The following is a 26,824-nucleotide window of genomic DNA, read 5'->3' as shown; positions in this document are numbered from 1 at the left end:
GATGTTTCTCATTATGATTGTACAAAATCAGTCGTCAATAAATAGCTGCTGAATGGCTAGGAGTGTCCTCTCTGTCCTCTAGCACTGGTTTAGGTCCTGTAGGAATTGGAGTACTTTCAAGATATATGATTAATATATTTGGACCAAGACTCCTTTCTCAAGAATTTCTTATCATAAATAAAGGAGCTTTAGATACGAGGGGGACGGTATTGAATGGGGAAATTTGGCTGGCAGGACAACAGAAGGCTTCACAGGGAAGACCCTCTTCAGTGATGACGGCGTATCAGCCTGGCATATGGCGACTCTTGTTCCTAGCAGTGTCCCAGAAGTGATGGCGCTTATGTAAAACTGAGCCACATAACTAAAATTACCATAAAGTGCAAAACATAAATCAATACATGTGTTTATAATTTTCATTGGGAAGTATAGCTGTCAAAAGAACTGTATCATTTTTATGGCCAAATTAGTTTATTCTTTCCCTGTAATAAAACACCTAAGTCCTAGTATGTGAATGTTACCTGGTGTCCAAGAGAACAAACACAAAGGAAGTATATGCTTTGGCAAAAATCACCATCTACACATCCTTTAAGAACATTGAGTCCTTCCCACATGTAAATAACAGTCTCATCACTTTATGTCTGTTATTTACATCTATTAGGTTTAATCTTCATAATAATCTCATAAAATGGTAATTTCCTCATCCTTTCTTTCCAGATGAAGGAACTGAATTTTGTAAATATTGGACAACTTTCCCCCATAATATCAGTTCTCTAAAATTTGGGATCTTGACTTTACCAAGTTCTTCATCTTTATGTTATGAGGCTGTGAGTACCTATTACAACCTAACTGGGCATTCAGAACGCAAAGAGCAATAAGGTAGACACTGTTCCTGTCCAAGTGAAACTTATAGACTCATGAGAAAAGCAGATATCTGACAGCTGTTTACTCACATAATTAAATCTTTAATTATAATATTGATACATCTACCAGCAAGAAGGACACTCTCATCTAGGTGGACAGGGAAGGAAGTCTCTGAGCAAACAAAATTTCATCTCAGATCTGTCAAGTGTTCTAGATATTGCAGGCAGGGAACTGGATCAGGTGGCAAAGAGCTAGGCTTGCTGGAGACAATTAAAGAGGCAAGGGGAGCCAGGAGAGAGTGGGGCAAGATGAGCTCCAGAGGGAGGCTGTGGGCTTTCCTAGACAGTCACAGAACTTTGAATGCAAAGCCATTTAAGAGTTTTACTTACAAGAGTGCTCAAAACAGACTCAGATGTGTGATTTAAAGGGATGACAGTAGCTGCAACATGGATAAGGCATTACTAGAAAGTTCTAGCGCTCCAGCTGAAGGTAAGGCTGCTTTGGATACCACAGGTCTACTTGGAACCACAGATCTAGGCATGGACAAATACTTTCACAATTCTACATTAAGGACTCCATCACCTTTTAGGGATAATCAGTGAAACTGTGCTGATACCCCTGGTCTCAAGGTAAAAACCTCTGAAAAAAAGCTAGACTAATCACACATATATATAACTACTGTTTATCCAGCCAACACTCAGAAGGAGTGGATCTAGGAAGCTCTCAATCTTGTAAATGAATTTAAATGATGGCAAAACTATTCTAGTGACTTTTAAAATATTTATTTATTCATTTGAGAGAGAAAGCATGAGCAGGGGAAGGGGCAGAGGGAGAGGCAGACTCCCTGCTGAGCACAGAGCCCAATGTGGGGCTCTCCATCCCAGGACCCTGAGTCAATGACCTGATTCAAAATCAAGAGTGGGGCACTTAACTGACTGAGCCACCCAGTGGAAATATGAAATCCTTTAAAAAAAAAAAAAAAGAAAGAAAAGAAAACTTTTTAAATAACAGTTTAGCATTTGTTATTGGCATAGAGTCAATGTAACAAGCTCTCTATCTAGATTTACTGAGCTGGAGAAGACTGGTGATCAAGGTTCATTTGATGAAGTATTATAACTAAATATTGGTGAGCAAGATGTTTGGCTGGACAGGAAGACTCAAGGCTCAGCTGGGGAGAGCAGAGGCTGAGTACTTGAGAAAATACGTTCGATGAATCAAAGAGTGAACAGTGCCGTAGGCAGTCATCTAATTCAGGTCAGACATATGACACAAAGCTATGTATCTGGGTAGAGTTCCAGTGAAGAAATAAGGTATCTGGTTGGAGAAAAGTGCAAGCACAAGACTGATAGGACAGTGCTGTCCCCTCCAATACACAGTCACTAGTCTGATGTGGCTCTAATGTTTTTACAATGTGTTAGTCCTAACGGGGATGTGCTGTGAGTGTCACATAGTCACCAGGTTTCAAAGACTTAGTGCAAAAATCATAATAATAAAAGAAAGTCTCTTGTTAATAATACTGATTACATATTGAAATGATAATATTGGGGTTCTATTGGTTTAAAGGAAGTATAATATAAAAATTAATTTCACCAGTTTCCTTATTCTTTAAAAAAATGTGGTTACAAGAAAATTTAAATGATATGTGTAGTTCACATCACGTTTCTATTGGACAATGCTGGCATACAGAAAAGGGTTATCTCCTAAGAAATCTGGTTATTTGTAGAAAAAAACTTGAATGGTTCTACATTGATGGGTTGTGTTTTTTTTAATGTATGGAGAAATTAAGGAAGAGAGGTTGTGGGAAAGATATCTGATTATGCCATAATAGACTTAAGGGTATATTAATAATAACAGAAAAATGACTCTCCAGTAGTAATTTTTTATTGTATTAATATGCAATGTAATCTACGACTAACGGTGGAATTATACCCATTTAGTACAAAATCAAAAACAAGATTGACTTTTCCTATGAGTTTACTCTCTTATTAAATCTACTATATAATGAAGTTAAGAAAAATGTCCTTCAAAGCATACTTAAAAGCAAAGAAATCCAGTAGAATCTATAGAGTAACGAGGTAAAACACCTGATACAAAGTAAATAATAAATAGTTAAGATTTCACTATTTTTATGAATAATAATATTATGCCTCAGTAATTAAGCAATGTTTTCTGGACTTCTGGATTCATCCGTTTATTTATTCACTCACTCAGCAAATACATTAGAGGTTGACAGAGATTAGGAGAGGGATGAAATCAAAGCCATTGGCCCATTTTTCAGGGGTGTTGAGGGGATTTGAAGGTGATTTAACAGCAATGTAACACAGCAGAAAATTCATTCAGAAAAGAAACAGGAGCATGTATCAAAATAGTCAGTGTTATCTTGTTGCTCTTTCCAACGGCCTTTCATTTACCCACAAATTGATGAGATGGTGTCTAAAACTAGATACGACATAGATTCCTGGCCAAGTGTCTTGTGTGTGTGTGTGTCTGTGCATGTCTGTGCATGTTAAAAAAAAAAACAAACAAACAAAAAACAAAACAAAACAAAACAAATTCCCACTTGAACATACCCCCTACAGGAATCAAATACAAAATGAGCTATAGGGAATACCATACATAAATTCTGCACATTAAGTAGGCAGGCAGGCAGGTAAGCAGACTTGGAGGATTAGATGCTATAAATCTCCTCCCAGCAGATGATATGGCTCCTCCTCTTCATTCCCTTGAAGCTTTGACCTTTGCCATGAATGTGGTCCTGATCCAGCCACTCTAGGACGTGGAAGTCATCAAAGGCAAACACCTGCACTTTTGGTAACAACTTCTCTTTAAATGGACGTGATCTTTCCTTTGCACATTTCCGATCAGGATGAGCGTCCATTCAATTAGCTTTTTATGACCTCTTTTCAAAAACCTTTAAAATTTCAGATATTTATGCTAGATCTTTTCATTTGCCTTTTCTCTCTTCCGCCTCTCTATCCTATAGCCATCCAGTGATTGAAGGTGGGTACAGACTACTGGAGCTGACTGGGAGATTCACCAACAGCAGCCAGCATTAAAGAGAGCGTGCTCCATTCTGATAGGTAACTTCAGAAACAGCATTGTTTCTTAGACATGTCATGAGCATGGCCAACTCTGCTTGATGGGTAAAGAAATAAAATAGTTAAATGTAATTTAAGTGCCTTTTCTAAGGCCAAGGTGGGCTAATCAATCATTGTGTGTGTGTGCGCGCGTGCATGCTTAAAGATCTGTTTGAATTTTAGGATGCATAATGAATTAGATAAATTATCTGGTGAACAAGCAACAGATTCTGTCTTTCTGTTCATGCAAAGTCTTTTATTCCAGAGGAAAATATGTCTAAAGGGGGTAAGGCTTAATTATTTGTTTTTCTAAAATTCTCATTCCTTTCTATTTTTAACCTCGACTTGCTTTCAAGGGAAAAATGATTTCCCCTTTGACACAAAGTTATGTGTTACAAAAAAAAATCAATCTTGGGGGAGAAAGAAGCAAACAAACAAACAAACAAAGATAAGATGTAATAGCAAAAGTATTTTGAATTAGAACATCAGAAGGAAAATAATAATCATTGTCACCAATAGATACCAAATTCAAGGATCCATGTTCTATGTTCAAGCACATGTTTTTAGACACCTTGATATTTGAATGAGGATCCATCATTAAAAAAATTGGCTCAGACTGCAATATGATCTTTGGACCAAGGTTTCAGAAACACCACCTTGCTTAAGAATGCTTGGATCAACCAGGAGATCAAAGAAGAACTTAAACAATTCATAGACACCAATGAGAATGAAGACACTTCGGTCCAAAACCTATGGGATACTGTAAAGGTGGTCCTAAGAGGGAAATACATAGCCATCCAAGCCTCCCTCAAAAAAATTGAAAATCCAGAATGTACCAGCTGTCTCTACACCTTAAAGAGCTAGAGAACAAACAACAAATCAAGCCAACACTATATGTAAGAAGGGAAATAATCAAGATTAGAACAGAGGTCAATGGGGTAGAAACCAGAGATACAGTAGAATGTATCAATAAAACTAGAATCTGGTTTTTTGAAAGAATCCATAAGAATGATAAACCATTGGCCACACTAATCCAAAAGAAAAGAGAGAAAGCCCAAATTCATAAAATTATGAATGAAAGGGCGAGATCACAAGTAACACCAAGGAAGTAGAAACAATTATCAGAAGTTATTATCAACAGTTACATGCCAATAAGCTAAGCAACCTAGATGAAATGGATGCATTCCTGGAAAACTATAAACTCCCAAACTTGAATGAGAAGAAATTGACAACCTTAATAGATCAATATCTAGTAACGAGATTGAAGTGGTGATCAAAAACCTCCCAAAAAACAAGACCCCAGGACCTGACGGATTCCCTGGGGAATTCTACCAAACTTTCAAAGAAGAAATAACACCTATTCTCCTGAAGTTGTTTCAAAAAATTGAAGCAGAAGGAAAACTTCCTGACTCTTTCTCTTGACTCTTGCTGGAAAAGCCAGCATTTCCCTGATCCCCAAACCAGGCACGACCCTACCAAAAAGGAGAATTTCAGACCAATATCACTGATGAATATGGACGCTAAGATTCTCAACAAGATCCTAGCAAACAGGATCCAACAGCACATTAAAAAGATTATCCACCATGACCAGGTGGGATTCATCCCTGGGCTATAAGGATGGTTCAACATTCGCAAATCAATCAATGTGATAGAAAAAATTAATAAGAGAAGAGAGAAGAACCACGTGGTCTTCTCAATTGATGCAGAAAAAGCATTTGACAGAATCCAGCATCCGTTCCTGATTAAAACGTTTCAAAGTATAGGGATAGAGGAAACATTCTTGAACTTCATCAAATCTACCTATGAAATACCCACAGCAAATATCATCCTCAATGGGAAAAAGCTTGTGTCCTTCTCGTTGAAATCAGAAACACGACAAGGAGGCCCACTCTCACCACTCTTGTTCAATATAGTATTAGAAGTCCTAGCAACAGCAATCAGACAACAAAGGGAAATAAAAGGTACCCAAATTGGTAATGAAGAAGTCAAACTCTCTCTATTCGCAGATGACATGATTCTTTATATGGAAAAGAATCCACCCCCAAACTACTAGAACTCCTGCAACGTGGCAGGATACAAAGTCAATATGCAGAAATCAGTGGCTTTCTTATACACTAACAATGAAAATACAGAAAGGGAAATTAGAGAATCAATTCCATTTACTATAGCACCAAGAACCATAAGATACTTGGGAATAAATGTAACCAAAGAGGTAAAGGATCTGTAATTGAGGAACTACAGAACACTCATGAAAGAAATTGAAGAAGACACAAAAAGATGGAAGACCATTCCATGCTCTTGGATAGGAAGAATAAACATTGTTAAAATGTCTATACTGCCTAGAGCAATCTATATTTTTAATGCCATTCCGATCAAAATTCCACCAGTATTCTTCAAAGAGCTGGAGCAAATAATCCTAAAATTTGTATGGAATCAGAAGAGACCCCGAATCGCTAAGGAAATGTTGAAAACCAAAAATAAAACGGGGGGCATCACGTTACCTGATTTCAAGCTTTACTACAAAGTTGTGATCACCAAGACAGAATGGTACTGCATAAAAACAGACACATAGACCAGTGGAACAGAGTAGAGAGCCCAGATATGGACCCCCAACTCTATGGTAATTTAATCTTTGACAAAACAGGAAAAAATGTACAGTGGAAGAAAGAAAGTCTCTTCAATTAATGGTGCTGGGAAAACTGGACAGCTATATGTAGAAGAATGAAACTCGACCATTCTCTTACACCGTACACAAAGATAAACTCAAAATGGATAAAAGACCTAAACGTGAGACAAGAATCCATCAGAATCCTAGAGGAGAACATAGGCAGTAATCTCTTCAATATCAACCACAGCAACTTCTTTCAAGATATGTCTCCAAAGGAAAAGGAAACAAAAGCCAAAATAAACTACTGGAACTTCATCAAAATCAAAAGCTTCTGCACAGCCAAAAAAACAGTCAAGAATACAAAGAGGCAACCCACGGAATGGGAGAAGATATTTGCAAATGACAATACAGACAAAAGGTTGATATCCAGGATCTATAATGAACTCATCAAACTCAGCACACACAAAATAGACAATCATATCAAAAAATGGGCAGAAGATATGGACAGACACTTCTCCAATAAAGACATACAAATGGCTATCAGACACATGAAAAAATGTTCATCATCACTAGCCGTCAGGGAGATTCAAATTAAAACTACATTGAGATATCACCTTACACCAGTTAGAATGGCCAAAATTAGCAAGACAGGAAACAACATGTATTGGAGGGGATGTGGAGAAAGGGGAACCCTCTTCCACTGTTGGTGGGAATGCAAGTTGGTGCAGCCTCTTTGGAGAACAGTGTGGAGATTCCTCAAGAAATTAAAAATAGAACTTCCCTATGACCCTGCCATTGCACTCCTGGGTATTTAGCCCAAAGATACAGATGTGGTGAAAAGAAGGGCCATCTGTATCCCAATATTTGTAGGAGCAATGGCCACGGTCGCCAAACTGTGGAAAGAACCAAGATGCCCTTCAACGGACAAATGGATAAGGAAGATGTGGTCCAGGTCCATATACACTATGGAGTATTATGCCTCCATCAGAAAGGACGAATACCCAACTTTTGTAGCAACATGGACGGCACTGGAAGAGATTATGCTGAGTGAAATAAGTCAAGCAGAGAGAGTCAACTATCATATGGTTTCACTTATTTGTGGAGCATAACAAATAGCATGGAGGACATGGGGAGTTAGAGAGGAGAAGGGAGTTGAGGGGAATTGGAAAAGGAGGTGAACCATGAGAGACTATGGATGCTGAAAAATAATGTGAGGGTTTTGAAGGAGCAGGGGGTAGGAGTCAGTTTCCAGGTGGTGGGTATTATAGAGGGCACAGATTGCATGGAGCACTGGGTGTGGTGAAAAAATAATGAATACTGTTATGCTGTAAATAAAAAATAAATTTAAAAAATAAATAAATAATTTAAAAAAAAAAGACTGACCTTTAATCTACATTTTGCCCAAGATCATGTTCCAGCTTTAATATCATCTAATTGGTGGGGGGGGGGGAGTGAAGCAGGGAAATTTTGAGCTTTTAGAAAGTAGGAGCTATAGTTTTGTATTTCACAGGGCCAATGAAGAAGTTGCAATGTGTTTCATTTTAGCTTATTTCAACAGGTTGAAAGCATTTAAGAGGGGATCTGAGAGGGCCACGAGGTAGGGCCACAAGTTAGAATTCTGAAATTCTCCCTGGTCTGCAGCCTGTCAAGGCTGGAGACATTTAGCTCCATTCCTGCTGCTCCCACACCGTGCATGGTCACAAATCTACATTAATACTAATAACATTGTGCCTCTCAGAACTCCCCAGAGAGTTTGCTAAGTTCTGTTTGAAGTGATTCTGGAAGTCAGAAGCCATGTGCATTTCCCAACAGGTCCTCACCCCTTTCACTGGGCCGTCTTTGTCAGGAACAGTGGAATCTTGCCTCAAAGGGGGAATAATCTGGGCGCCTAGGGGGTTCAATGGGTTAAGCATCTGCCTTCAGCTCAGGTCATGATCCCAGGGTCCTGGGATCCAGCCCCGCATTGGGCTCCTGCTCAGCCGGGAGTCGACTTGTCCCTTTCCCTGTGCCCTGCTTGTGCTGTCTCTGTCTCTCTCTCAAATAAATAAAATCTTTTAAAAAGTGGGAGGGTGGGGGGGGGCAGAATAACAGATAATCCTCCCACCTATTCCAACAATCATGAATTCATGAATTCATGAATCAACTGGCATGAATTCCCCATTCCAGTGGAACAGATCTGAGGGTTTGGACAAATGGAAGTAATAGCTTTGTTTTTGAAAGGGGTGCAGAATGAGTCCAGACTCAGAGAACAAAAACTACTGCCTCTGCTAGGTAGGACTTCACTGTCTCCCCACTTCTTGTCCCGGAGAGCTTCAGTCATTCCTGGGGCCCTAGAGGGTTACTGAATACAGGGTGAAACAGAAACCCTGTTTGTGTGCCTCCACTAGTGTTTGGGGAAGAGGGTGGAGCTAAGTTTTGTCATTCTCCTCTGGCCTCTTTTTCTACTTTGTTTTTTGTTTTATTTTTTGTTTTTAAGATTTTATTTACTTATTTATTTTAGAGAGGGAGAGAGTGAGAACAGGGGGAGGGGTAGAGTGAGAGGGGGAATCAGGCTCCCTACTGAACAAGGAGCCCGATGTGGGGCTGATACCAAGACCCTGAGATCATAACCTGAGGCAAAGTCAAGAGTGGGACACTAGGCCCACTGAGCCCCCCAGGCACACGTGCTTCTGCTTTGCTTTAATTCAAGGTGAACTGGTCTGTGGTTCAGCGCCCACAAGGGTCACTGCCTCCCTTGGATGTATGTGTCAGTTTCCCCTGATGCTCTGCTAGTTCTAAGTCCTACCGGCCTCGGGAGCCTGGAGTCAGGGTGGCCTCATCCTCACCATTTAGCCCACAGTCAGTCACCCCCTCCTCACACCACATGGTTGACATCAGTAGTTTTCTAGACTTGCTTCATCTGACTCCGAACAGAAATGGTCTGGTGTTGAGGAGATAGATTTTGCTTCTATGCCTGGTTCTGTCCGTTAGGATCCCGAGTCCGTCCAACTACCCCATTTCATGCCAGGCTTGGAAAAGATAGCTTAACCCTCCCGACAGCAGCTGCCACTCCAAGGAAACATAAAGGATTCAGTCATACTGGTCACTTCACACTCCGCAGATCACTATTTCCCAATCTGCAAGCACATCAGGGCATTTGGTGCATCAGGAAGACACTCTGGGAGGTGCCACGGCCTGGGGTTTCCTCATTGCCATTGGCTTCCGGTCTCTGCTCTCTCTAGCTGCTGTCACTGCAACTACATCTTGTTCTTCAACCTGATGTCATAGCCAGAAGTTTAGAGGTTCTTAGTCGGTAAGGAGTCTTCTGGAGCAGAGGGCACTCATTGAGCTAGGCAAGTTCAAGGTCTATCACAACTGGGAGGTGGGTTGGGGTGATGGTCAGATCCAAGGGCACTGCTGGGAGGCTGCCTGCCTTCTCCACCCAGTTCTGGCACCTGTGGGTTCTGTGACATGGGCAGATATGAAATCTCTCTAAGCCTTGGGTTTTTTTATCTATAAAGTGAGGATGATAGGACCCACTTGATGGAGTTTCTTTGAGATTTAAATAACACACCCCAGGCATTTAGAAACATTCTCTGCACAAGCTTTAGCACTCAGTAGATCTTAGCTGTTGCTAGTTTTAACAATGTTTTAAATAATATAACATTTGAAGATATAAAATCATCTTCAACCCGACAGCAAATGCATGGGAAGCTATTTAAAATCTTCAAAAGTAAAGCTCTAAATTTCTAGAAGTCGGTCATTAATTTGTTACAGCTCTCTGATGTTACTTTCTGGCTCATATAGTGAAAGGACTGACCTGTTTCTTGCTTTGTAGGTCATTTAATCCTTCCTGTAAACCCTGCAGGGTAGGCTACATTATTATTCTAATTTCACCCACAAGGAAACCAAGAGACAAAGCTGCAAAATAACTTGCCCAAGGTCAGATATCTTGTCTGTGGTGAGGCTGGACCTCAAAGTCAGGTCACAGTGGGGATGGGGAGGGTGTCATAGGAGGGTCAGTCTGGACAGCCATGAGGTTGTTCTGTCTTGGAAGGCATAATTTAAGCCCTGCCAAGGAAGAGATCACACATTTAAATGTGCAACCTTCCCCTTTGGGTATCCACAAGAGAAATAATCCCATCCCTGGAAGCCCATCTTCCTCCTCTCTGCTCACTGTTCTTGTTTGTTTTGTGGGAGGCCGGTTAGAGTAGAGAATAATGCCCCTTTTCCCTTTACTGTGGCTTGGACACCTGTCCAGGTATCCTGGCAATTTGCAGGTAAGCAAAGACTTAACATGATTCAAAACCTTTGATTAAAGGACAACCAAAACAATAAGTCTTGGTGCTTGATGAAATGTCTTGCAAGAAATGGATTGGGTCAAAGCACTTTCCATGCGAAGAATGGATTCCCACGCTCAGAATTAGCTCACTATGTTTGTTTGCTCCCTTCCACAGTTTCTCAGTGTCCCTAGGATGTCCGTCCAATTTTTAGTAGGGCACTATTTCCATTTCTTAAGCAATGTTGATGTATAAAATTAATCTGTGATTATTAAATGTCTTATGTCAGGCATTCCCACGATGTGGCTGGTTTTAACAACAACCTGTTGTTTGATCTGAGGAACTTTAAATGCTGGTAGATTCTTCAATTTGGAAAATGAAGCCAATCCTGGAGTGTGGATGAATATTGTAAGTCATGCCAAGTTCCAAAGGACATCACATAAGGCAGATGCATGGTCTTGTGAAAGCAGAAAGTCTCAAGTAAGGGAACAGATAAAACATAGGTGATATGTAAGGTTTCTCTGAGAGTCAAGCTAGGGAGAACTTCCCTTTTGGCTGAGTAAATAACACTTTCCAGTAATGTAAAGCAAAAAATAATTTATAGGCAACGTCCTTGTTTGAATTTATATTTTTAAAATATTAAAAATTTCTATTCTAAGCCCCTTGGATATTATATATGACCACCTTCTCCGCAATCAAAAGGGGTCTCGAGAATTAGCTGGAGAACATAGTTCTGTTAGAAAAATGGGTCAATACCTAATACCATCTCTACCCACTACCCACCCCCAAATTTGCCAATATCAGACATTTTTTAATATTCTGCTAATTTTTCTAAATCAAGACTTTACATAGTAAATCGATTTTGCAGTTACCTGGGGCTACAGATTTCAGATAATTCACCCCAATAAGTACACACAAGATACTTTGTTCTAGTTCCTTCCAAAACCTTTTGGAGAAGATGTAGAGCTAATGTCTGTGTTTTCACCGGGCAGAGTGAGATCATCACCTATAATGGCTACCCCAGTGACGAGTATGAGGTCACCACTCAGGACGAGTACATCCTCAGTGTCAACAGAAATCCCCATGGACGAAGAGATGCCCGGAGCCCAGGTACGAGATGCGTCTATCCTGCGAAGGCGACAGCATATCACTACACCTTAGGACTGGCTTTCCACTGAGAGAATGACTGGTTTATCAAACTTGGTTCAATTCTTAGATTAGTCTTTAAACAGTTAAAGGGAGTCTCCTTCTTTTCCAATTTTCTGAAGACAGCGAAGAACCTAAAAATATGACGGGCAAGACAGATCTTGTTGACAGCAAACAGGCTCGCTTGCTGGGGGTGTGAATGCAAAGGCGGGACCAACATTTCTTTCATTCATGACTCATTTCTCATGCGAAAAATTGCTGCATCCCAGGAAAGGGATTTCCTCACTCGCAAAGAGGTTGGCTGGTTTGCATGAAGTCTCTCCTGCCCCCTTTAGAATCAATAGGCCCCCTTCGGCAGGACTAAAAAATCAAATTAGATGACCCTGATGCTTCTGAAACATTTTCCAGCTAGGAAAATTGGAACATTCTTCCTATATTTTGATCAGAGGGACACAAGTTTTGTGGGAGGAAGGAGCATGGTGTTGATATGGCCTAAATTCTAGCATGAAGAGTCAGCCACGCAAAAGCAGAGGAAATTACTCTTTAAGTAGGGACAAGTCACTGCAAAGCTCAGGATGAGTGAGGAACAGAGAAGAAGGAGCAGAGTAACTGGGAAGACAGGAGGGCAAATACTGTACCCCATCACTGCACTTGTCTATCCTGCCATTCATATTCAGAGGTGGCTAAAATCGCCATTTGACTTCTGTCCTCCAAGAAAGAAAGGCATAATTCTAGAGATTCAGAATAAAATTTGAGAGTGGGACAAAGGTGAGGGTAAGAGACAAATGGCAGAAGTCGAAGTTGACTCTGTGATCATTAACAAATCAGTTTCTTGGACAAGTTCCTCTTTAGAATGTATTTGACCAAAAATTATTCATCCTGTATCTGAAATTCAGATCAACGCCATCCTGAGTCTTCCTGTTAATCTTTGTTTTCTTTCTTTCTTTTTTTTCTAAATCTGGCAACACCAGGCTTGGAGGGAGGGGGCTGGAAATCATAAAAGGAGGGCATTTTTCTCCTTTCCAAGGATGAAGAATTTGGGGAAGGTTTGGAGTTAAGAACCATGGGTTAAGTGTATTATTCTAAAAACTTTACATTAATTTATATCTGAGAAACCTCTCAGCATCCCTAAGAGGTCAGTACTATGAATAGTTACCATTTTACAGGTGATGAACCTGAGCAGGCTGTGTAACAGGCTCAAAGTCACACGCACATAGTGAGTGATGGAATCAGTACTCAAACCCAGCCAGCTCCATAGCCTGTGCTCTTAACGCACTAAATTATGGTGCCTTTTGGAACCTTCTGCGCTGGTTCACCTCATCTCCCTGAATACCCTCTCCCTCAAGAATTTGACAGTCATCAGAGGGATGTTAAGCTGACTCTATTATATTTGGGGTTTTCAAATGCTCTCTGGTGGGCAGAGGCTTGGGATTTGGCTAGAAGCTTGGAGAGAAAATCAGTCACTGTCCATTTATGCTCCCATCCTCCTCTTCCCTGGAAGAGGCAAGGGATTCCATCAGACATGATCATTTTCCTGTCTTTGCCAGACCCCTGATATATGCAAATGTGAATTCCTAGAGCTGGGAGCACAGTTTACAAGCACCCACTGCGGTGTGAAAAAGAACTGGGCTTGTGTCCTGGTTCTGCATCTTGTTAACCAGGTGGCTCCTTGGGAAAGGTACTTCACTACCTTAAAGCTCAGTTTCTGCAGCTGCAAAATGAGGATCATTAAAGTAGTAGCTACTTGGTAGAGGTATAATGAGACCATAACAAGCTCCTGCATGTTCATCCATCAGCACAGCACATGCTTGAGAATAATAAACATGCTTGAGAAACTTACACGTGACTCTCCCCCTCTACACCAATGAATGACAAGGGGAAAGGTGAATGCTGGTTTTGGGTTTTGCTTCTTCTGGTGTGGGGTGTGTATGTGGGAGGGGTTTCTATCATGTTCCTGAGATGTTCTCTTTATCATAAGTTATTTTCTCTCCCCTCTCTCTCTTCTCCCTTCCTCCTTCCAGGATCCCGGCCAGTCGTGTATTTGCAACATGCCTTATTTGCAGACAATGCCTCTTGGTTGGAGAATTATGCCAATGGCAGCCTTGGGTTCCTTCTAGCAGATACAGGTTATGATGTCTGGATGGGAAACAGTTGGGGGAACACTTGGTCAAGAAGACACAGAACACTGTCAATCACTAAAGAAAAATTCTGGGCCTTTAGGTAAGCCTCATCTAAGAAAAATCATGTGGAAAGGTGGAGACAATTTATTTGAATATAATAGTGTGGGTGATATTAATACTAATCCATAACATTGGAAGGCACATAGTTCCTTGTAGTTTCTACTAATATCTCAAAGCAAAGAAACAGCAGGAATTTAGATTTCCACTGATTGGCCCACAAGTTAGTTACATCATTTTAACGCGATGGTTTTTTAACATCCAATTTTATCCAATACTATACTATATAAATATGTCCCAAGAGACAGCTCAGGGAATTCCTGTGACCAGGGCACACACTCATTCAATCAATGTTTGCTGACTGTCTCCTGTATGTACAGTTATAGGCTCTGAGCACTCAAGAGTGAGAAAAGTGCCTGTCTTCGTCTATTCATTCTAGTGCAGCTAATCCAGGTCTTTTCTCTTGGACAGAGATGGGGTGTGCCAGTACTGTATTTTATTTAGAGAAATTCTGGTTGTAACTGTAGTAGATACCATTTTCAAGAGAACCCCAATATAAGGTTTTTAAAACCTTGCTGATGGGCCATAGAGAACAATCTCCTCATATGCTACCTCCTTGTTTTACTGAAAGTATTTCTGCTGTCACCAGAGGACAGGCTGATTCTTGCAAGATATTTCCCTGTTCATGGCTAAGCTCCCTGTTGGTTTGCAAGCCTACTGCTAGAACAGAGTGTGCTTTCCTACCATGCTAATGAAATATTCAGCACCCGCTGGCAGGTGGGGAATCAAGGAAGGGTAGAATAAATTGTTAGGGTCAGAGCCTTTGGGCAGGAACAAACATCAGGAAATATTTTGTGTCACTGCCCCTTGGCAGGGAGCTTGGAACTTGTTTGCTGTAAGACATCACAAGAATTTTCTTATACTTGGGAATGTCAGTCTACAGATTTCCTTACATGTCCTTTTGATAAGCAACCCTCGAGCTCATAGACTACCTGGAGCCACTGAGTATTTTGAAGGTCTTTTTGTTCTCCTGCGTGAATGCCAGCTGAACTGGTGCTGTGGCATTTTGGTAGATACGGAACATGTCTCTGACATGGGAAGAAACATCAACAGCAGGTGCACCTGAGTCATGCCTTGCCTGTCATCCAGTCCCTTGAGCAGGCCTGCTCCCAAATGGGCATGAAGGTCATTTCACAGATGAGCAAACTGAAGCTCAGAGCATTTAAGTAATGTATCAAGAGTTTCTCAGCCAGAGTCATGATCTGCCTCCAGTTCTGCTTCCAAAGCTGAGTGTTCTGTAGCCTGAAGGTCTGGAAGGGCCCTGTGGCTGTTTGAAGAAGAGGCGGGCCGAGCAGGGGACGGGGGAGGGAATGGGAGGAGGAAGGGGTGGACAGGCCTTCAGACATACACACAAGGCTGAAATGAGTCCTGCTATTAGACAGTAACACACAGAAATGCAACAAACGGAAGCTACACTAGCCCACGTGAAATTGGATAAAGAATGAAGTGCCCACCAGCATTCTGGGCATGAAAAATAGGTGAGCGGGTGCTCTGAGTGTTCAACTTGGTGGCAAGTACTTACAAGCCCCTGTTTCATTTTGCAGTTTTGATGAAATGGCCAAATAAGATCTCCCAGCAATAGTAGACTTAATTGCAAATAAAACCAGTCAGCAGAAGATGTATTTCATCAGGCACTCCCTTGGCACTACCATAGATAGGTTTACAAATGTCAATGTTTTACAAGGGTCAAGGCCTCGTAGGCGTTCACCTTTCTTGAATTTCAGAAACTGTGTGTCAAGCAAATCTTTCCTCCATTTCTGGTTACAATAGCACTTTTGTAATGGTGATAGAATTTCCATGTGCCCCAAATCTAACATATTTCCAAAGAGTAAGTTTCTAGGTCCCTTATGCACGAAACTAGTAAGGCCTAATGACATGAAATATCCCTGAAAAATAAGTATGTGTTGATCACATCTTCCTCACAACCCATTTGGGATTTTAAAAAATAGTAAAAGAGTGAGGTTATACTTACATTTAAATGAATTGAAAATAATACGATCACTTTTTTTTTAAGATTTTATTTATTTATTAGAGGGAGAGAGAATACATGAGAAGGGGTGGGGTGGAGAGAGAGGGAGAAGAAGACTCCCGGCTGAGCAGGAAGCCCAATGCGGGGCTTAATCCTGGGACTCCAGGATCAGGGCCTGAGCCAAAGCAGACATTAACCAACTCAGGCGTCCCTATGGTCACTTTTTTTTTTTTTTAGTTGATACACAAAAGCATATATAAGCTGGGTTTATCTATTTAACATGCAATTTAGTATTTATGGACTAGCAATTTAATTTAAGTACTATGTAGAAAATGTTTAGAAGTCCAAGATCCTTCTCTTTGAAAATGTACTTCCTAATGATTTCCTAGATCTTTTCAGAGAAAATAAAAAATCCAGCTCCAAATAAAAATTTAGAGGAATCATTATATGAATATTGTGAATTTGTTAGTGATCTTCCACTAAAGCTTCCAATTTTAAGGACACAGATTCAAATTAGGTCCATCTGAACACCCCCTCCCACCCCCAGTGAGGGTGTTTGGGCATGTGGAGGAACCAGATGGAGAAGGAATAGCTTGAATAGGGTCTAGAAAGTGGGCAGGATGTAGATGTGCTCTTACATCTGATCTGCAAAGAAAACAGAAAATATCTGATCAGCATTGCTCTGCCTTGTATGTAACGCATGAATTTTTCAGTGGGCATCTTCTGCATTTGGGGCAGAGCAATTTTTGTTATGTGGGAAGGACCCACTCTTCACAAGACATTTAGCAACCCAGGCTCTGACCCACACTGCTGGTCAGCGTGAGCACAGAACAACTCACCTCCATATATTTCCAGAGATCTTCTACAGGAAGTGTTAGACCAGTATAAAAGTTTCAATTTTTGTATCAATCGCTCAGCCAATTAATACAAAGTCAGTTCTTTTTCTGGCCAAGATGGTTTTAGTGTTTCAATAAGACTTTCAGGGAGGGAAAAAAAAAAAAAAAGCAAGCGTGTGTGTGCACACGCACACACACACACACGCTTACACACAGTGGGGGGCCCAGAAATGCATCTTAGAGAACCAAAATACACAGATAGATCACATCCTTGCCCATGCAGTGCTGCTCTCCACCCTTATCTTCATGGGGCTTGAAATGCTTGCTATGCTGTTGCTGAAAAGTCAGAGCGGATAGAGATGGCTGGTCCTTACCAGGACCACAGGGGACTAAGAGAAATCAGGGAACATTCTAGAGGTCGGTCAGCACCCAGTAAAGCCCTGGAAGGGATGACATCTCTGCACTGTGAGAAAAAAGCAACTGCGGGATCACTGGATAATACCGCATCAAGAACTGATGCGTTTCCCTCCCGTGAACCGACTGTTTACTTCTGGAAGTTCTGTGACTCATCCTGGCATCTCAGGGTTGGGGTAAAATGACAGCATTGCCAGTGCTTAGCCCACACTGGGGGGTGAAGCTGTCCCCGAGACCCCTCGACAGTGGAGGCTCACTCAGTTTATCCCTCACTCTCCCCAGAGGAATTGAATTGTCTAGAATACAAGAAAAATGGACATGAGAGCAGACAGGACTAAGGGCATATTATCTTCACAGAAACTCAGAAGAGTTTCTCAGTTCACCCGTGGGATTATTGCAACAGAAGGAAAAAGTGTCAAAGCAGAATCCCACTTTTGTTAGTAGAAACGTTGCCTCAGTATTTTCCAATTTTTACAAGATTGTCTTGTCTCCTGTTCTCTTAGGGTTTGTAGCCTTTTCCACCATGCCTGAACTGGCACAAAGAATCAAAATTAATTTTGCCTTGGGTCCTGTGGTCTCATTCAAATACCCCACGGGCATTTTTACCAGTTTTTTTTCTACTTCCAAATTCCATAATCAAGGTAGGCTCCTCATTGTTGCCAAAATGTCTCTGAGGATTCCATTTTGGATCGTAGATCCTTACTACTTTAAAATCTATTATGAAGCAATAGTGGGAAAGTAGGAAATTTACATGAAATCTGTAGAAACCAGACTCTGTGACCATGTGCTGTGTGTGTGTGTGTGTGTGTGTGTGTGTGTGTGTGTACCCATGTACATGTCTACGATTCCCATACATAACTTACTATACTCAGATCTATGAACAGATCTGGATTGTCAGAATTTCTAGATGAAGTGAGCACAGTGTAGCTAAAAATCCACTCAAGGTTTCTTGTTCCATTCTTATTCCACTGGGCAGGTCAGTAAATTCACAATGCCCAAATGAAAGACATTTTTCAAGTTCCCTATAATTCCTGACATTTCTGACTTTAATATTAGATGAGCCTGGATACTACAACCCCTTCCTGTAGGGGGGTTTGCTTTAATTTACCAAGGTTACGATTCCAAAATCTAAATGTCTAACAGCTCAATTATTTGTTCAGAATTTATTGGTTAATTTCCAAGGTTGAAGATGTAGTTTGGTTGCCAATTGTGAATTTGGGACTTTATCCATCAGAAGTCTTTTATATTTTTTTTTTCTGTTTGCTTTTTCTTTTTATAAAAAGGTCATTGCCATGATAAACATAGTATTTTGGCAAAATTGCCCCTTCAATTTGGGGTGTCAGCTAAAATGGATATTGGCCAAAATGAAATCAAGTAGACTGATAAGGGCTTCACAGTAATTCACACGTAAAATGAGGCCCGGGCTTAAGGTGAAGGAGTGAGAATGGGAAAAAAAAAATTATTTGTGGGCGAACACAAGGATGAATTTCCATAGAACCTAATGATTGGTTGCATAGTTTATTGTGTTGTTTACTATAAGCTCAGGTGATGCAAGTTCCCTTTTGTGGGGTTAATGGTTCTGTTGCCAAAATGTGACTAACATTGGTTAGTTTGGGATGTTTTCTACATTTGGGTAGAGTTGAGCAGACAAAATAGTTACATTACATTGGGAGGCAGATACGTCTGTCTCTATGTCATTTTTATAATATATGGCTTTGTGGGCATAGGTAGGGTCTGAGGCTTATCTCAGTTTCCTATAATTGACTGTCAGATTTCTTGCCCCTTTCAGTGCCATTCCCTGATCCCTCCCACCACTTCATGTCTGTGGCCAGAAACTCCAGTCTTTCCAACTGGGAGCCCCGCTCCCAAGCTTACCCTCTCAAACCCTACACGTTTTAACTCTACTGCATCCCGTGATTTCAAGTATTTTCTGTCCAGTGGTCCCCTTCCCTCAGTACGAACACCATAGTCTACTTTCCAGTCCAAGAGCTGGCTCCACTGGGACACTGCTAAAAAGACAGTGTGCCCATGGGTAGTAGGGGAAACCCTGCTTTTCCTTCCTAGTCAAGGCAATGTCTAGCCTTAAGGAGAAAATGTTCTGGCTCTCTTGCCAGTTAATGAGAAAGGAGAAACACAGGCAATCACTGATTGGACGGGATAGGGGAGCTCCACCATGGAGAAGTGAATTTGGAGTTGAAGAGCCTGACTGCAATCTCTTTTTAAATGATAATTGTTGATCTTCCCTGGATAGAGATGGATTCATAAGTAGTTCCTTTTCCCAAGTGACTTAGTCTTCTTAGCAGAAACACCAAATACAAATGGAAATGGATCTCTAAGAATCCTTATTCCTGGGATGAGGGGAATGTCAAGAAGCCAGAAATCAGTTCTTGAAAGAATAATTATTGTTTATTTTCACAGGGTATTTTTGGTACCAAAGGTGTATTTCTAAAGACAGGAAAGGAACCCACTCTCAAAATCTGCAACAATAAAATATTATGGGTGATTTGTAGTGAACTTATGTCCTTACAGGCTGGATACGACAAGAAAAATATGAATATGGTATGTACAATGATTATGGGGCCATTTGATGCTTTAAGAGATTCTAGCTTTTTTAGACTCACTTTGGTGGATCTATCACGCTGCATAAACAAATGTGGTTCTCTAAACTGTAAAGGCAGAGATTTGCTATGCCTAGATTGAGTATTCAATGGTGCATGATTATGAAAACTGGGGGGGAAGAGTATGTTGGAACATTGTTCCATCCATGGTCATATTAGGAAAACAGATGTCCATCATGAGTTTTGCACATTCCTTATCAGCCACCATTACTATAGTTAATGTGATTTTAGAAATGATACCCTGCATTAAAAAAAAAAAATCACAGGGCACCTGGGTGGCTCAGTGGGTTAAAGCCTCTGCCTTCAGCTCAGGTCATGATCTCAGGGTCCTGGGATCGAGCCCCACATCAGGCTCTCCGTTCAGCGGGGAGCCTGCTTCCCCCTCTCTCTCTGCCTGCCTCTCTGCCTACTTGTGATCTCTCTCTGTAAAATAAATAAATAAACTCTTTTTAAAAATAAATAAATAAATAAATGAAAATAAATCACAGAAAAGAAGAGAAGTCCATATAAGTATACAGCTTATTTCCTCTGTGCCTTCCTTTGTTGGGTGACTTTGGCCCCAGTTAAAACTCCCCACTTAACTTGGAAAGCACAAGACAAAATGGAACAAAGATAGAAGTCTTCTCCCTCAAAAGATGGGCAAGGCTGCTTCATCAAATCTTTGTTTCCTGTTATGGAGAATTCAAGGAGGAAGTGTGTACATCTGCGGGGTACTGTGGTTGGATGGCTAGTTCTGTCACATTGCATATGACGGCCAGCAAGGCTGATACAGTGAAGCCAGTCCCCAAATGACCCTTCTCGCCACCCCATCCTACTCCTATTCAAGAGGCGAACTTGTACCAAACCAAAATAAGAGAAGGACCATTGTTCAAAGTTTGCTTATTCAACAATAGATATTTTCAATAGATTACTTTCCTTCTGCAGAGTTCTAAAACATAGGATTCCCATTACTAGTATATCTCTATAATTTTCATCTCTATAATGTTTACAAAGACCAAAGCACAGTGCATCTGAAGTGATTATATTTAGCTTTTCTTCTGCAATATTTTATTTTAGCCTCAAAAAAGCCTGGCACAGTATGATTTTTGTATCTTCATTTAATAGGTGAAAATACAGAAACCCACAAGTTGTCCAAAGTCACAAAGCTTATAATTAACAGAGTTAAGTTCCAATGCTCAGGTGGTGGGATGTGCCCATCAGGGACCATGCACACCCACGCACATGCGCACAACACCCCTCCACGCCCCGAAACCCCGCTCGCAATTTACCCTGGAGCTAGTGCAGGATTGCGCTAAAGCAACCCATGCTTTTACTCATAGTCAGGTGCCTGACATGAGCTCTTCTTTACCTACGTGATTCAGCCTCGTCATTTCCCAAACCCCATCTTGGTTTGCTACTCTTAGAACACTCGTTCTCTGCTTCTGTGAGGTATCGTTCCTTTCCCTGGGTGATTTCTGCTATAATATGTTTTCTTTCCCTCCAGAGTCGAATGGACTTGTATATGTCACATGTTCCCACTGGATCATCAATGCAGAACATCCTGCATATAAAATAGGTAGTGTCTTTGCCATGGAAGGACTCTGCGATCTTATTTCAGCACATCTGAAAGGAGAGAGTTAGCAGGTCTAACCCCTAGAAGTTTTGAAACTGGCTTCTACTTTGTCTCCATCACCATCTCTGGTTTGATTTTCCCAGATTGTAAGGAAAAGGGCAAGTTATGGTACAGACCAAGTATGTGACAAAAATGAACCCAGTCTTAGATGGGAGCTTGGAAAAAAGACCCTGAGCTGAAGCAGGAGGTAACCGGGGGAAAGCCTCATGGGATTGAACCTTCCTGGACAGAGAACTACCTGAGCTTTGACTTCCCCCTGAGGAGTCCTGATTTTCCCTTAGCTGTCCCTTCAAACCAAGGGCAGTCATTGCTTCCCTTTCTGCTGGCCTTGTGCTTCTAGAGGTAAAAATGTATTTCTATCCTTCTAATGACACAGGAGTCTTATTTTCTTCCCAGGGCACAGTGGTTTTCTAAGATTTACTGTTAACAATTGTGATTCTTACTCTGATGATTTTTTCCAAAAAACATGTATTTCAGCTTTACAGATCTGATGAATTCAGAGCTTATGACTGGTGAAGTGAAGCAGAGAACATGCATCACTACAATCAGGTGAGCTGTTTGGAACGGCCCCAGAAGGGTGGTTTTGAGACATTATAATAAGAAATTATTGGAGGGTGAAAAGAATCCAACCTGACGATTGGTGGCATTCCCACTGACAGAGCTTTTTAAAAAGTGACTAATTTAAATATGCGTTCATTGCAGAACATCTAAAAATAAATAGGCTAGAAATAAAAGAGGCATGTCCGAAGGAATTAATATAATGTATAATCCCTCCACTCACAAAACACAAGATGTATCAATATTTTACTGCATTTATCCCAGTCTTCTCAATGTTGCTGCTTTCACACAATTTTTAATCTTGCTTTTTCATGTACAGTTATGCAAGACCTAGCCAATGCCATGGAGGTGGTTTTTAACATATTTTTCGTTGACTGTATAATAATGAAAATTGTTTTTTAAAAATCTATAAAAGTATACAGGGAAAATGAATACCCAGTTCTTGATACCAACAGAAAAAAGTATAGGATCCCACATGAAAATTATAAGAATATTATCCACCCATGATGAGTTGAGCCATTAGCCACTTTTTGTTGTTGTTGTTGTTGTTTATTAAAAGATTTCATCTATTTCCTTGACGGAGAGAGAAAACACAAACAGGGGAAGCAGCAGGCAGAGGGAGAAAAAGAAACAGGGTCTCTGCAGAGCAGGAGGGCCCCAATGTGGGACTCGATCCCACTGACCCTGGGATCATGACCTAATCCGAAAGCTTCACCAACCAAGCCACTCAGACACCCTTTAGCCTCTTTTTTCCATCTGATATTTCACACTAAACTTTGTAGACTCATCTAGGCTCTCTGTTCCTGTGATAAATCCTGTTGTCACCATTTCTTTTCTCAAATTCAGGTGCTGGGCTTCTCCATATGAACCAGACACATTAAATTAAATTTTCCCAATGTTTTCCCAGACTGATGTATTGAAGGCAATTTATTTGTGCAAATATAGACCAATTACATTGTTTCTAAGCATCGAAACAGTCAATCAGACCAACTGATTTCTCCATTAGTGAATGGATTGAATTGTGGGACAAATGATTCTACTAGCCCTAAGGACAACTTAAGAGAGCTATGTATATTTTTATTATTTTTTAAGCTTGATTAAGGTGTAATTTATATACAATGAAATTCACAAATTTTCCAATTCAGTGAGTTTTAGCAAACACACTCATTTGGGTAACCATGCTATAATTTAGATATAGAAGTTACCACTATGCCCAGGTGTTTTCCCCTGCCCCTCAGACTATATATTCACAGATGAATATATTTGCAAATGCTTAGAATAAGGCCAAGAAAAACAGAAAAACAAAAACAAAACAAAATTTTTTTAAAAAGCCACAACAAATGTGAAAAGAATTACCTTCAGAAAGGGGAAGAAAGGCAGACTGAATGGGGAGAATGTGAAGGAATTAAGGAGACTCTCAATTTGGATTTGACATAATTCTTTTTTCTTCCATTATTTTTTAAAAGATTTTTATTTATTTATTTGACAGACAGAGGTCACAGGTAGGCAGAGAGGCAGGCAGAGAGAGAGCGGGAAGCAGGCTCCCCGCTGAGCAGAGTCTGATGTTGGGGGGGCTCCATCCCAGGACAGAGGGATTTTAAGGCAGAGGCTTTAACCCATTGAGCCACCCAGGTGCCCCTCTATCATTATTTTTAATGGGCATATTATACTTATAAATTGTTTCCATTTACAAGAAAATAAAATAAAAATGTCACCCATACACTTAAGACCATTGTTAGTCAAGCTCTTTCTTTTTCAGCTTTATTGAGGCAAAATTGATAAAATTGTAAGATTGAAGGATACAACGTACTGACTTAAGTGTGTGGGAGGGTCAGTGTCCTTAGAATTTCTCCATGGTTCGCTGGTTCCATCTGAGTCCAGGCTGAGCCTGTTTGCTTTGAGTATGATTTTAGGTCACTTGAAGTTAATTTTTATTCTATTCTAGCCTCATCACTTTGTCATCTTCTTAAGTTCCCAGCCCAATCTTTGAGCCTGTCACATTTTATCGAGAATAGGGAGATTCAACCATGTAAGCTCCACGAGGGTAGAGATTTTCTTCTGTTTTGTTCACCAGATGTTTTCTCAGCTGGGAGAGGCCCTGGCACTTCGTGGGCCCTTAACACCTACTTGTTGCATGAATAAAATTTCTTAAAGTCCCTCTTATGCATCTTAAAATGTCACTGTCCCCTTCTCTTCTTCCTTCCTCTTTCAGAAAATGAAGACACACTTATTTCCCAAGTTTGTGGGCCTGTGCCCTTGGGCCCATCTCTTATTATCTCCTCTTTTTCCTGGTTCCCATTACACTCTTTTTTTTTAAGATTTTATTAAATTTTTTGACAGACAGAGATCACAAATAGGCAGAACGGCAGGCAGAGAGATGGGTAAGCAGGCTCCCTGCTGAGCAGAGAGCCCCATGTGGGCCTCGATCCAAGGACCCTGAGATCATGACCTGAGCCAAAGGCAAAGGCTTAACCCACTGAGCCACCCAGGTGCCCCTCCCATTACACTCTTAAATGAATTGCTGTTCTTTATGAAAAACAAACAAAAAAGCCTTCCATCAACCTATGGATTCTATCACTCATCATTCCAACCCTCTCAATTTAATCAACATTTTTTTAAATATTTGAAAGGACGGAGTTTCTCCATTTCTTTCCCTCTTCCATTCACTCCTGAACCCCAGAGCTGGAGTTTGGGTCTTCATCTTTCTATTACAGCTACTGTATTTAAAGTCACTTGTGCCTTTTGATTGCCACAATCCAGTGGCCTGCTCCAATGCATGTTCTGTGAGCTCCCAAGGCACCTTTGCCATTCACTTCCCCAACCCAGACTTCCATAATGTGGTGATCTTGAGTTTTCCCTTCTCTTTCTGATTATTTCCCTCATCCTCCATCGCCACTGGCTGCTTTCTATCGCCCCCATTCACAAATGATCAGCCTTCCTCCTCTCTCCCTTTCTCCATTGGAGAATGTAGTCCTAACCTGTAGCTTCAATTATCCCTTCTCTGGACCATCCCTGCTGCATGTCTAGATTGTTCCAGAATCTACCTCCAGCCTATTCCTTCCTCAAGGCATCTCAGACCGATGGTCCTTACAGTTACCCTCAGACAGAACTCTGAGAAATGACCCTGCCTCATCCTCCCAAACTTCTGAAAGATGTCAAAATACCTTAGGCTAGCCCTTGACTATCTGTCTCGAATCTTCTATCCTCCTGCATTCTCTCACACAGTTTCATCCCGGGGTTCTCTGGACAGCTTGCCATCCTGACCGTGGTGTACATGTTCTTGCTACCTGCTAGGAAGCCCTCTCACCCTCATCCCTATGTGACAGAATCCAACAATCCCTCCAGAGTCATTTCAGATGATTCCTCTTCCTCAGAAGCCCCCAGGTGGAAGTTGTGTCTTCTTCACCTTCACTGCCATTGTATTTGGGGAGTGTTTAGTGGCATTTGACATACCCTACTTTGTAGGCAAATGTCTGTTGACCTATCTTACGTCCTTCCTTCATGCTCCTTGAAGATGCAGACCATTGCAGGTGTTCTTTCTACTTCCCTCAGTGCTTGAAAGAGCTGCACTTGTAGTCAATGCTGAGCCCAGTAGCTGAACCCAGCAGTTGCCATGAGGAGATTTCACTCACAAATGCTCTTTCTCTCTCTTCCGTAGAGCCGTCCCCTGCTCTATGACTTGACTGCCATGAAGGTGCCTACTGCTATGTGGGTTTGGGGCCATGACAGCCTTGTGATGTTCCGGGATGTGGCCAGGGTAATTCCCCAAATCAGAAATCTCCAGTATTTCGACCTCTTGCCTGACTGGAACCACTTTGATTTCATCTGGGGCCTGGATGCTCCCCAGAGAGTGTATAGTAAAATCATAGCCTTGATGAAGTCATATTCCTGATGGCAAGGAATTCCTTTTTGTTAAAAGTTGCTTGCCAGACCAGGGGAGGCTTTGGGAAAGAGACTGACCAGCAGGGAGGCCTCCTCTGGCGTCCTTCCACTCATTTGTATTGCTAAGGGTTTCCCTTACCCACCATCCCCGCTAGGAGTTATTTCAACTGTGTTGCTCACCAGCTGAGAAATCTCCAACCTTCCCCCCTCAGTTAGGGGAGGCCCCATTTTTCATCTCTGCGAAATATGCCCATGGGAGAGTAGTTCAAGGCCTTTTTCTTTCCTCATTAAAGTCAATTTCTTAAAAGGAGAGACTTTGCAAAGGCAGCCATTTAGAAATATATTTGGGGAGGCAGTGATCTTATGACCTACCTGTAATCACCGTTAGGGCCAGAGACATGATGGCCATCTGTAAACAGGCCATGAAAATAAGCTCTGGCCCACATCCAGTAGGAAAGAGAACATCACGCTGGAAAAGACTAACAAAATGGAAGTATTCCCATGAATGACTAGGTAGGATATGCTGAATTACTGATTATTCTGAAGGTACAACACATAAGAAGTAAATCTCTCACATCTTGCCCTAAAGATAAGTTAAACTGATCACCAGCAGTGTCTTCATGGTCAAAGTGGGATTTATACTATTGTTTGTACCCAAATGACATTTAAAGCAGCTTCTAGAAAGCCTATGTTGCGGGGGGCACTAGGAATATTCCCAGTCTTGCTCTATTTTATTCTCTAAATGAT

General features: G+C 41.1%; 1 pseudogene; it reads left to right on the top strand.

Annotated features, from left to right (window-relative positions):
• The first annotated feature begins 1,307 nt into the window (after window positions 1-1,307).
• LOC131830147 (lipase member N-like) lies at window positions 1,308-26,087 on the top strand (annotated as a pseudogene).
• Window positions 26,088-26,824: the final 737 nt, after the last annotated feature.

The sequence above is a fragment of the Mustela lutreola genome, chromosome 4 (genome assembly GCF_030435805.1).
Source record: "Mustela lutreola isolate mMusLut2 chromosome 4, mMusLut2.pri, whole genome shotgun sequence".
Lineage (NCBI taxonomy): Eukaryota > Metazoa > Chordata > Mammalia > Carnivora > Mustelidae > Mustela > Mustela lutreola.
The sequence above is the reverse complement of the archived record's forward strand: the minus strand, read 5'-3'. Positions and strand labels throughout refer to the sequence as shown.